A 10,190-nucleotide genomic window follows, 5' to 3' on the forward strand; every position below is an offset into this window, starting at 1 on the left:
ACAAAGGGGGGAGCAAAATAAAGTTGTTATCCATACGGGTCGAGTCCCGCAGTCTATTTGAGAGAGTCCAAGAATTCTTTTACTTTCTCTGGTGATCCAAAGTTATAAACGGATCCTCCATGGCTGAAGCGCAGCGTTGCCGGATATCGCATGGAATATTGGATATTTAGGTCTGTCAGATGCTTCTTCGCCTCATCGAATGCCCTCCTCTTGTGGACCACGACTGGATAGAAGTCCTGAAATAGCATTATCTTGGAGCCCTTGTACATCATGGCCTGGGGATCCTTCCCCAAGACTCTGTAAGCCTCTAGGAGTATTTGTTTTTCTTTATAACATTGGAGTCGGATTAGAACCAGGCAGGGGGGGGGGGTTGGTCCGACCCGGAACTGCGTACAGCAACCCGGTGGGCCCACTCCACCCACACCTGGCCCAGTCCTGACTCCAACTTCAATAATTGTGGGAGCCATCGCTCCAAAAAATCCACAAGCTGGCCTTCCTCTTCCCGTTCGGGAAGGCCCAGCAACGGAATATTTTTTCAACAACCCCGATTGTCAAAGTCATTGATGCGCTCCTCCAGGGTCCGGATTCGCTGCCTGAGAGCCTGGACCTGACCCACGGATGACTCGGCAGCAGTCTCCGAGGCCGCGGCCCGTTGCGACGCACCTCCGACGCACTGCCCGAGTTTTTCGATTTCTCGGTCACACTTCTGCAGGATGACCGAGATTGACTCCTACCTGGACCAGGTCTCCAAGATGGACGTGTCGATCTTCTCCTGGATTTTGGTGATCCAGGAGAGCAGGCTCGCCACCGAAGGTAAGTCCCCCGTGACAGCCGCGGACGTCTCTGCTGCTGCAGGAAGGGGTGGGTGAGGGGGTGGGGGACGGGTCCCTGTCTGTTGCGAGCTGCTGGAGTGTTTGTCCTTAGACATTTAAGAAAAAACCAAACTGTTCACGTTTGATGTAAAATGACTGAGTACGCTGGGCAAAAGCTATCCTAAATGATTTAAAAGGTGAGGTGAAGGTGGGCACCCCACTTTGCCCGAGTCTTAGACAGAGCACTACAGACTCAGGCTTACTGGGTCGCCGCCATCTTGAATCTCCCCTAATTTTATAAATCTCGATAAGGACACCCCTCAGGAATTGGCAGAATTGGATGAGAAACAGCAGTGAGGAAATCTGGACTAAAACCAGATAGATATCCTCAGCAGGCCTGGCAGCCTCTGTGGAGAGAGAAACATAATTAAAGGTCTGGTGCCTTGTCTGATATATATTGTGATGACCAGAGATCTGTCCCAGGAATGTGGTCAGGGAGTTGATAATATTGTGACACTGTCCCCTGTTGGCAGACATGATTGATTAATGTTTCTCAAATTGTTTCCCGGTGTGACCACTCCCCCCCCCCTTTCCTTTTCGAGGCTTGAAAATTGTCATGGCTTCCCCCTCCCCCGCCAGTGAGTGTGCAGAGGGGATGCACGAGAGCAGAGAGAGACACAGACACAGCTGCCTTAGAGCTCAGAGTCTTATAGCATGAGAAAAGATCTTTCAGTCAAACTAGTTCACGCTGACCATGTTTCTGAACTAAACTAGTCCTCCCTAGCTGCGTTTGGCCCGTATTCCTCCAAACCTTTCCTGTTCAGGTACTTAGCCAAATGTCTTTTAAACAGAAGGAGCAGATTTTGTCAGGTGTGTCCAAGAAAGATTCCTAATTCAATATGTAGATAGGGAACCCATATTGGATTTGGTGCTTGGCAACGAACCAGGCCAAGTGTCAGATCCTCTCAGTGGGAGAGCATTTCGGTGATAGTGATCACAATTCCCTGACCTTTACTATAGTTATAGAGATAGAGGGATAGGAGCAGACGGTATGGGAAAGTATTTAATTGGGGGAGGGGGAATTACAATGCTTTTGGGCAGGAACTGTGGAGCATAAATTGGGAACAGATGTTCTCAGGGAAATGCATGGCAGAAATGTGGAGGTTGCTTAGGGAGCACTTGTTGGGATAGGTTTGTCCCACTGAGGAAAGGAAGGGATGGCAGGATGAAGGAACCTTGGATGACAAGAGATATGGAACATGGAGTCAAGAGGAAGAAGGAAGCTTACTTAAGGTTGAGGAAGCAAGGATCAGACAGGGCTCTAGAGGGTTACAAGGTAGTCAGGAAGGAACTGAAAAATGGACTTAGGAGAGCAAGAAGGGGTCATGAAAAAGCCTTGATGGGTAGGATTAATGAAGACCCCAAGGTGTACTACAACAGGAGAACAACAGGATGGCCAGAGTGAGGGTAGGGCTGATCAAGGATAGTGGAGGAACTTGTGCCTGGAGTCAGAGGAGGTAGGGGAGGTCCTTAATGAATCTTTGCTTCAGTATTCGCTACTGAGAGGGACCTTGTTATTTGGGAGGACAGCGAGAAACAGGCTGCTATGCTCGAACAGGTTGATGACAAGAAGGAGGATGTGCTGAAAATTTTGACAAACATGAGGGTAGATAAGTCCCCGTTTTAAAGTACCAATTTGAGACGGCTCACGGAATCCCTGATGGACTTGACCTATAAGACTCTCTTGGTTTGTCCTGGAGATCGTAATCTGTGGTAGGCTGGAATATAAAATTCCTTCAGACAGTTTAGTTTAAATTATTACCTTTATTTACCAATAGCATCAATGTTACACAAAAACATTTATACCTACAAGTCAGGCTTGAGCTAAGGTTCTAAAACTATTAGCAAAAGTTCTAAAGTGGAGAAAGGACAATTTTGACGGTATTAGGCAAGAACTTTTGAAAGCTGATTGGGGCAGATGTTTGTAGGTAAAGGGACGGCTGGAAAATGGGAAGCATTCAGAAATGAGATAACGAGAATCCAGAGAAAGTATATTCCTGTCAGGGTGAAAGGGAAGGCTGGTAGGTGTAGGGAATGCTGGATGACTAAAGAAATTGAGGGTTTGGTTAAGAAAAAGAAGGAAGCATATGTCAGGTATAGACAGGATAGATCGAGTGAATCCTTAGAAGAGTATAAAGGAAATAGGAGTATACTTAAGAGGGATATGGAGGGCAAAACGGGGACACGAGATAGCTTTGGCTAATAGAAATTAAGGAGAATCCAAAGAGTTTTTACAGATACATTAAAGACAAAAGGGTAACTAGGGAGAGAATAGGGCCCCTCAAAGATCAGCAAGGTGGCCTTTGTGTGGAGCTGCTGAAAATAGGGGAGATACTAAATGAGTATTTTGCATCAGTAATTATTGTGGAAAAGGATATGGAAGATATAGACTGGAGGGAAATAGATGGTGACACCTTGCAAAATGTCCATATTACAGAGGAGGAAGTGCTGGATGTCTTCAAAACACATAAAAGTGGGTAAATCCCCACGCCCTGATCAGGTGTACTCTAGAACTCTGTGGGAAGCTAGAAAAGTGATTGCTGGGCCTCTTGCTGAGATATTTGTATCATCGATAGTCACAGGTAAGGTGCCAGAAGACTGGAGGTTGGCTAACGTGGTGCCACTGTTTAAGAAGGGTGGTAAGGACAAGTCAGGGAACTATAGACTGGTGAGCCTGACCTCGGTGGTGGGCAAGTTGTTGGAGGGAATCCTGAGGGACAGGATGTACATGTATTTGGAAAGGCAAGGACTGATTAGGGATAGTCAACATGGTTTTGTGTGTGGGAAATCATGTCTCACAAACTTGATTGAGTTTTTTGAAGAAGTAACAAAGAAGATTGATGAGGGCAGAGCGGTAGATATGATCTGTATGGACTTCAGTAAGGCGTTCGACAAAGTTCCCCATGGGAGACTGATTAGCAAGGTTAGATCTCATGGGATACAGGGAGAACTAGCTATTTGGATACAGAGCTGGCTCAAAGGTAGAAGACAGAGGGTGGTGGGTGGAGGGTTGTTTTTCAGACAGGAGGCCTGTGACCAGTGGAGTGCCACAAGGATCAGGGCTGGGTCCTCTACTTTTTGTCATTTACATAAATGATTTGGATGCGAGCATAAGAGGTACAGTTAGTAAATTTGCAGATGACACTAAAATTGGAGGTGTAGTGGACAGTGAAGAGGATTACCTCAGATTACAACAGGATCTTGACCAGATGGGCCAATGGGCTGAGAAGTGGCAGATGGAGTTTAATTCAGATAAATGCGAGGTGCTGCATTTTGGGAAAACAAATCTTAGCAGGACTTATATACTTAATGGTACGGTCCTAGGGAGTGTTGCTGAACAAAGAGACCTTGGAATGCAGGTTCATAGCTCCTTGAAAGTGGAGTCGCAGGTAGATAGAATAGTGAAGGCGGCGTTTGGTATGCTTTCCTTTATTGGTCAGAGTATTGAGTACAGGAGTTGAGAGGTCATGTTGCAGCTGTACAAGACATTGGTTAGGCTACTGAGACTTTCACATTCCAGAACAGTCAAGATGAGGGAGCTGAGCTTCATAAATTCAAATCTGCTCAGTATGGTATACATGAAAACGTATCCAGATTGTTCTATTACGTGCATATTCCACTCAGCTTACTAAATTACAAGTTATTTTCCTGTTGAGTATGAGTTTTGTTATGAGTCTTTGATATAACCAGAAATTTTAGTTATCCAACATCCCACTGTGAAATACTCCAGCCCCTGGGGTGAGAAGGAAGTACTGCCACACATTCCACAAGTGAACAAATGTTAGCACCTCATTTACACCGATCCATTGACACTAAGAACATCTGTCCCAAATTTTTCTGAATAAATGGCAACCCCCCCCCCGCTTTCCCGCATTTCCTTCGCAGATGTATAACATGTAAGGCTATAAGCTTTCTCATTCCCTCCTTTTATCATTTCATGATAACAGTACAGCATATACAAGCACAATGAATCCATTCAGTCCATTTGCATTTTCAACAATTAAAGCATCTCTTCTGGCAGGTCATCGTCTGGAGTAGCAGAAAGATACCTGATTTCAGCATAAAGGTTTGGACAGGGAGGTGTAGGAGTAAACAAAGGTCGAGTAACAAGATTCTTTTTTGGCTTAGACAATGGGCATCTAACAGCTTGTAACATTCTCCAAAGTATCATTTAGATTGATAAAAGTAATTCCAGTGACATTGTTCATACCAACAAATGTACATACCACCTTAGTCACTTCTCCATCTGATTCAGTCGCATTGATACAAATTCCATTCATACAGTCACATTGGAGGTTTAGCCCATCAGAGGTATTACAGATGGGCAGACTACATCTGGGCGCATCTACTTGGGTTGGGTTTTCATCAGATAATTGCAGTCGTACTAATACTAGGATTGAAAGAGTGATACAAGCTTGCAATGTGCTTTGTACATCCGTGTTGGATGTCTTTCTACTTTTATTGCAGTTTCAGTTGTCAGAACTTGATAAGGACTTTTCCAGCAAGAGCCCGATAAAAGTCTTTCAATAGTACGTAGTCACAAGGGTTGATGTCTTTAAACATTGGAGCTCTTTCTTCTTCCTTCCCTGGTCCCAATAGGCTTCTTTGACCTGTTGATGGTAAGACTGTAATCCTTTGGTTAGCTTAATCAGGTACCTTTGCATTTCTTCTGCCATGACATGCACATCAACAGGATGTTGGGCCATCAATGGTGCAGACCAGGGAGTCCTCAGGGGCTTTCCATATGCTAGTTCAGCCGCCAAAAATCCTGTCTTTTTCTGGGTCATGGTTCTTATATTAAAAAGGTCAATTGGGAGCAGCCAATTAAGGCCCGTTTCCTCTCCCAACTTGCTTAGCTGGCCTTTTAAAGTACCATTGGCTCTCTACATTTCCCACTGCTTGGGGACGGTTGGCACAATGGAATCTCTGATTCATAGTCAGACTTTTGCATAGTTCCTTGTTTAGCTCCTTACAGAAGTGGGAGCTATTATTGGAAGAGACCATTACTGGTATTCCAAACCTGGGTATGATTTCCCTTAGTAGAATTTTACAAGTAGTTCTTGCTGTGCAGTCAGTATAGGAATAAGCTTCAATCTATTTACTAAGTACATTAGTAATCACTACGCAATACTTATAACAATGGCATCTGGGTAATTCTATAAAATCTATCTGGATAGTATCAAAAGGTGCACTCGGCAAGGGAATTTCACCTGGTGGACACTTTACTCCTTTCCTGGGATTATACTTTTGACAAATTTGGCAATTTGCAGCTGCTTGTTTTGTTTTCTTTTCTTGCAGATGGGGATTCCATCAAGTTTGGAGAATTCTGTGCACCGTTCCCTCCTTACCTACATGCGTATGCATGTGAATATAATCAACTAGAATAGGCGGAAGTGAATCGGGCAGGCATATCTGTCCTACCGGTGTAACCCAAAGTTCAGTATCACTGTTTACATAACAACCATGGTTCATCCATCTTTGTTTTTCCTCATCAGAGGCATTCCCCTGATGGGTCCGTAGTTGTGCTAGGTCAGGCATGGTCGGGGAGTCAGAAGAGGAAAAAGGAGGATCTTCCTTTGGTTTTATGTTCGTCATTTGAGTGACCATATCTATTTGTTAAAGAGCTGCTTTCTTAGCAGCCGCATCAGTGGCATGGTCATCTTTAGTGACATCAGAAGAATTGGAGGAGTGAGCGGAACATTTGATGAATGCCAATTGAGAGGGAAGTTGAATAGCACGGAGTAGGTTAGCAACATCGACAGCATTGAGGATAGGGGTTCGTGATGAGGTAAGAAAGATGTGCTGTTGCCAGAGTTGACCAAAATCAAGGGCATATCCAAAGGCGTAGCGGGAGTCAGTGTGTATATTAGCTGATTTCCCTTCAGCAACTATGCAGGCACGGATGAGAGAGCAAGGAGCTCGGCTTGTTGGGCAGAACAGGGTGGATCGACAGAATAAGCTTCTCTTGTTGGAGACAAAGTGACAATCGCACATCCTGATTTGCATTTGCCCTCTGGAGAAATAGAAGAAGAGCCATCAACAAGAAGTGTAAAATCTGGGTTAACAAGAGTCTGATCCATAAGATCAGAACAAGGTCATTTTTAACAACACAGTCATGGGGAGGATCAGGCAATTCAAGAGGTTCCTCCTGCAAGAATGAGGTGGGGTTAACGTTAGAGCAGTCTTTAAAAGAGAGAAGCAGATTCTGGAGCAATGAGATCTCACAGAGACTAAGACGGGCCACAGTGAGGTGTTGAGTACATTTAGAGGTAAGCAAAGACACCACAGAATGGGAGGTTCAGACTTCCACAGTTTGATGTAAAGTTATATTAGAGGCAGCCAATACCATGGTATGGATGGCTGGGAGAATCTGGGTGCATAAAGGCATTCCTTGAGCAACAAGGTGCCATGAGGAGCCATGTTGCTGAGTGAGAACAGCTGTAGCACAGTTTTCAAGGATGGCAACATAGAAGCGGGAGTGGCAACCATACAAAGATCAGCCTAACTCAGGAGCTGAAGAGAGGATAGTTTTAATTTCCATAACGGCTTGTAGTTGTTCAGGAATGAGATCATACTGTTGAGTTGCATTAGATGAGGACAAGGGAGATAATTCTTTGAGTTAGAAGGGCACAATTGGGAATCCATTGTCGACAATAATTGACAAGACCTAGAAACAACCTCATCCGTTTGGGAGTGGTTGGAGGAACAATACAAGGAATAGGATCAATACGTTCAGGTGTCAAGCGTCAATCAGTTTCAGAGATAAGAGTATGTAGGAACTTGACTTCTTTCTGATTCGTCTTAACCTTACTGGGAGGTACAGCGTAGCCACATTGATGGAGATGGTTCAGTCATGTAGTGGAGTCAGTTGATTGGAAGGTTCATCAGCGCTAGTGAGAAGGAGGTCATCAATGTGTTGAACTCGGGTAGAGTCTCCAGGAAATTCAAATGATTCACGTTGGGTGTGAAACGTCTCTGAAAAAGTGTGGGTGAGTGAACAAACCCTTCAGGTAGGTGGGTCAATGTATATTGATGGCCCTTAAAAGTCAAGGTAAAAGGGTTCTGGCTATCTGGATGCAAAGGAAGGCAAAAAAAATTCATGTTGGAGGTCAACAATAGTAAAAATCTTGGGTATTAGCTAGGACTTGGCTGAGGATAGTAGCAGGATTGGCAATGAGATGGTGAAGGGGCTCAACGATTTTATTTACTTCATGAAGATCTTGAACAAGTTGCCATTCAGGACATCCAGGTTTAGGAATCGGAAAAATGTGTATATTGATGAGAGAATGGCATGGGTCTAGGATGGCTTGCCGTAAGAAAGAGTCAATAACAGGTTGAACGCCAGCTTCAACTTCTGGCTTCAAGGGGTATTGGGGCATAGAGGAGAGAGTGGAATTAGGTTTAACAGCATTGGAGATGGGTGGGATTCTAGCAAGGCCCACTTCTGTTTTAGAGGCTGCCCAGACTTCAGGGTACACTGCATCCTGCAGGTGGTGGTGGGCGTGATGATGAGGGATGTTGCCGTGAATTGAATAAGGCTGAGCGTAAAGCAAGATCAAACACGGAGCAAGCATCTGAATATTATGGGAGGTCTGATCGGCCTGTTCAAAAAGAATCTTAGTGACAAAGTCTAGTTCTTTGGCTTGGTAGTCTGGATTCATGTAAATGGTGATGTGAGGGAAAATGAGAGGGCCTGCCTTCCAAATATGAGGAGAAACCAACATGAGGAGGGCACCACCAGCAGATGAAGTGATCTCACCAATCACCCAAGCACGTTGAGTTGTGCCCAACAAGGGGTCAAAGTTTTGTTCAAGGCTGTGGTCTGTTCCGGAGGGGTCATAAGCTAAAGTGACGTGAGGGTGCGGGACATTATGTAAAGTAGGATTAAAAGAGCAAGGATCCAAATCAAGAGACCACCACTGAGGGGCTTTGGTTTGGTGTTGAAGCATTGAACAAAATGAGGTGGACCCTGAATTAGGATACCCTCGTCATGACATTCAATAGTAATATGTAGAGGACAGAGAAGATCTCCAGCGAGTAGAGGGATACGTAACCTATCAGTAACAGCAAAGTGAAAAGAGAGCGAGGTACAATTTTTCCACACCACTCTGACAGGGACAGTGTATACATAACAATTAGAGGAACCATCAAAACCTTTTGTAGGGCTTCAACATCGTCTGAGATTTGAAAGTTAAAGGCATTTACAAGATTAGCGGGAAGCGATGACATTGTGGCTCCTGTGTTGACCATGAATTCAATATCATGACGATTAAACTTAAGGGTTAGCATAGGTTCATCTTCAGGGCTAGCAGTAAACACGGGAAGATTCAAGGGAGGATGATGATCTACGTCAGGGAATGGGATTATGGTAACTTTGATCATCTAAATTCTCATTATGCTGGACAGGACAGGCAAATGAAAAAAAAGGTATGTGCCTTTGCACATTCATCCTCAGAATAGGAAGTGGGGTTCAAGTGCTTTCGTTTCATAGCGCGTGTTCGCTTTGATCGTACTACGGGTGGGGTTTTAAGGAAGTCCCTGTTGGGGAACCGTAAGAGGTCGGTTAACAGGAGAGAGGGATATAATAAAAGATCTCCCCCTTTGGATCTGATTCAAATTCCTCGCTTGCAGTGCCTCTAATAATGGGTCTTTGGGATGGGCGGGGTATAAAGAATTGTCCTTGTTGTCTGTATGGTCCCGCACGGCTGCAGTTGCAGTCTGATTTTTATTTATCAGTTTCCCTTTTCTCTGGGGCCCTTGAAATTTCAGGTTAGGTTGTGGTTCTCTGCCTTCTTTACTTTTTGCTACTTTATCTCTGGCCAACTCCAATTCTGTTTCTAAATCATGTGCTTCACATTTGCGTTTTCGTTCTGTCCAATGTAATTCAAATCCTTCCTCAGTTAATGGACCGATACTCCTTTTAATACAGTTTTGTCTCCATGATGACTGCATGGATTTTTCTCATTTTTTTCATTACATTTTTCCACACTGATAAGGCTTCTTTCTTTTTACTCCCACAACCTTTCCTTCCATATCTCTTGTTCAACTTTCATAAGTAGATTTAACTCCTGTGTGCCTCCCAGAGGCCAGTCCTTGTTCTGTTGGGCAGCTGCACCCGATATTCCCCTTAATTGTTTCTCATAATTAGGAGGAGAAAGTGAGGTCTGCAGATGCTGGAGATCAAAGTTGAAACTTTATTGCTGGAACAGCACAGCAGGTCAGGCAGCATCCAGGGAACAGGAGATTCGACGTTTCGGGCACAGGCCCTTCTTCAGGAATGAGCAGAGAGTGTTCAGCAGGAGAAGATAAAAGGTAGGG

Source organism: Chiloscyllium plagiosum, unplaced genomic scaffold (assembly GCF_037043375.1).
Source record: "Chiloscyllium plagiosum isolate Xiang-an unplaced genomic scaffold, Cpla_swu_hap1 HiC_scaffold_26, whole genome shotgun sequence".
NCBI lineage: Eukaryota > Metazoa > Chordata > Chondrichthyes > Orectolobiformes > Hemiscylliidae > Chiloscyllium > Chiloscyllium plagiosum.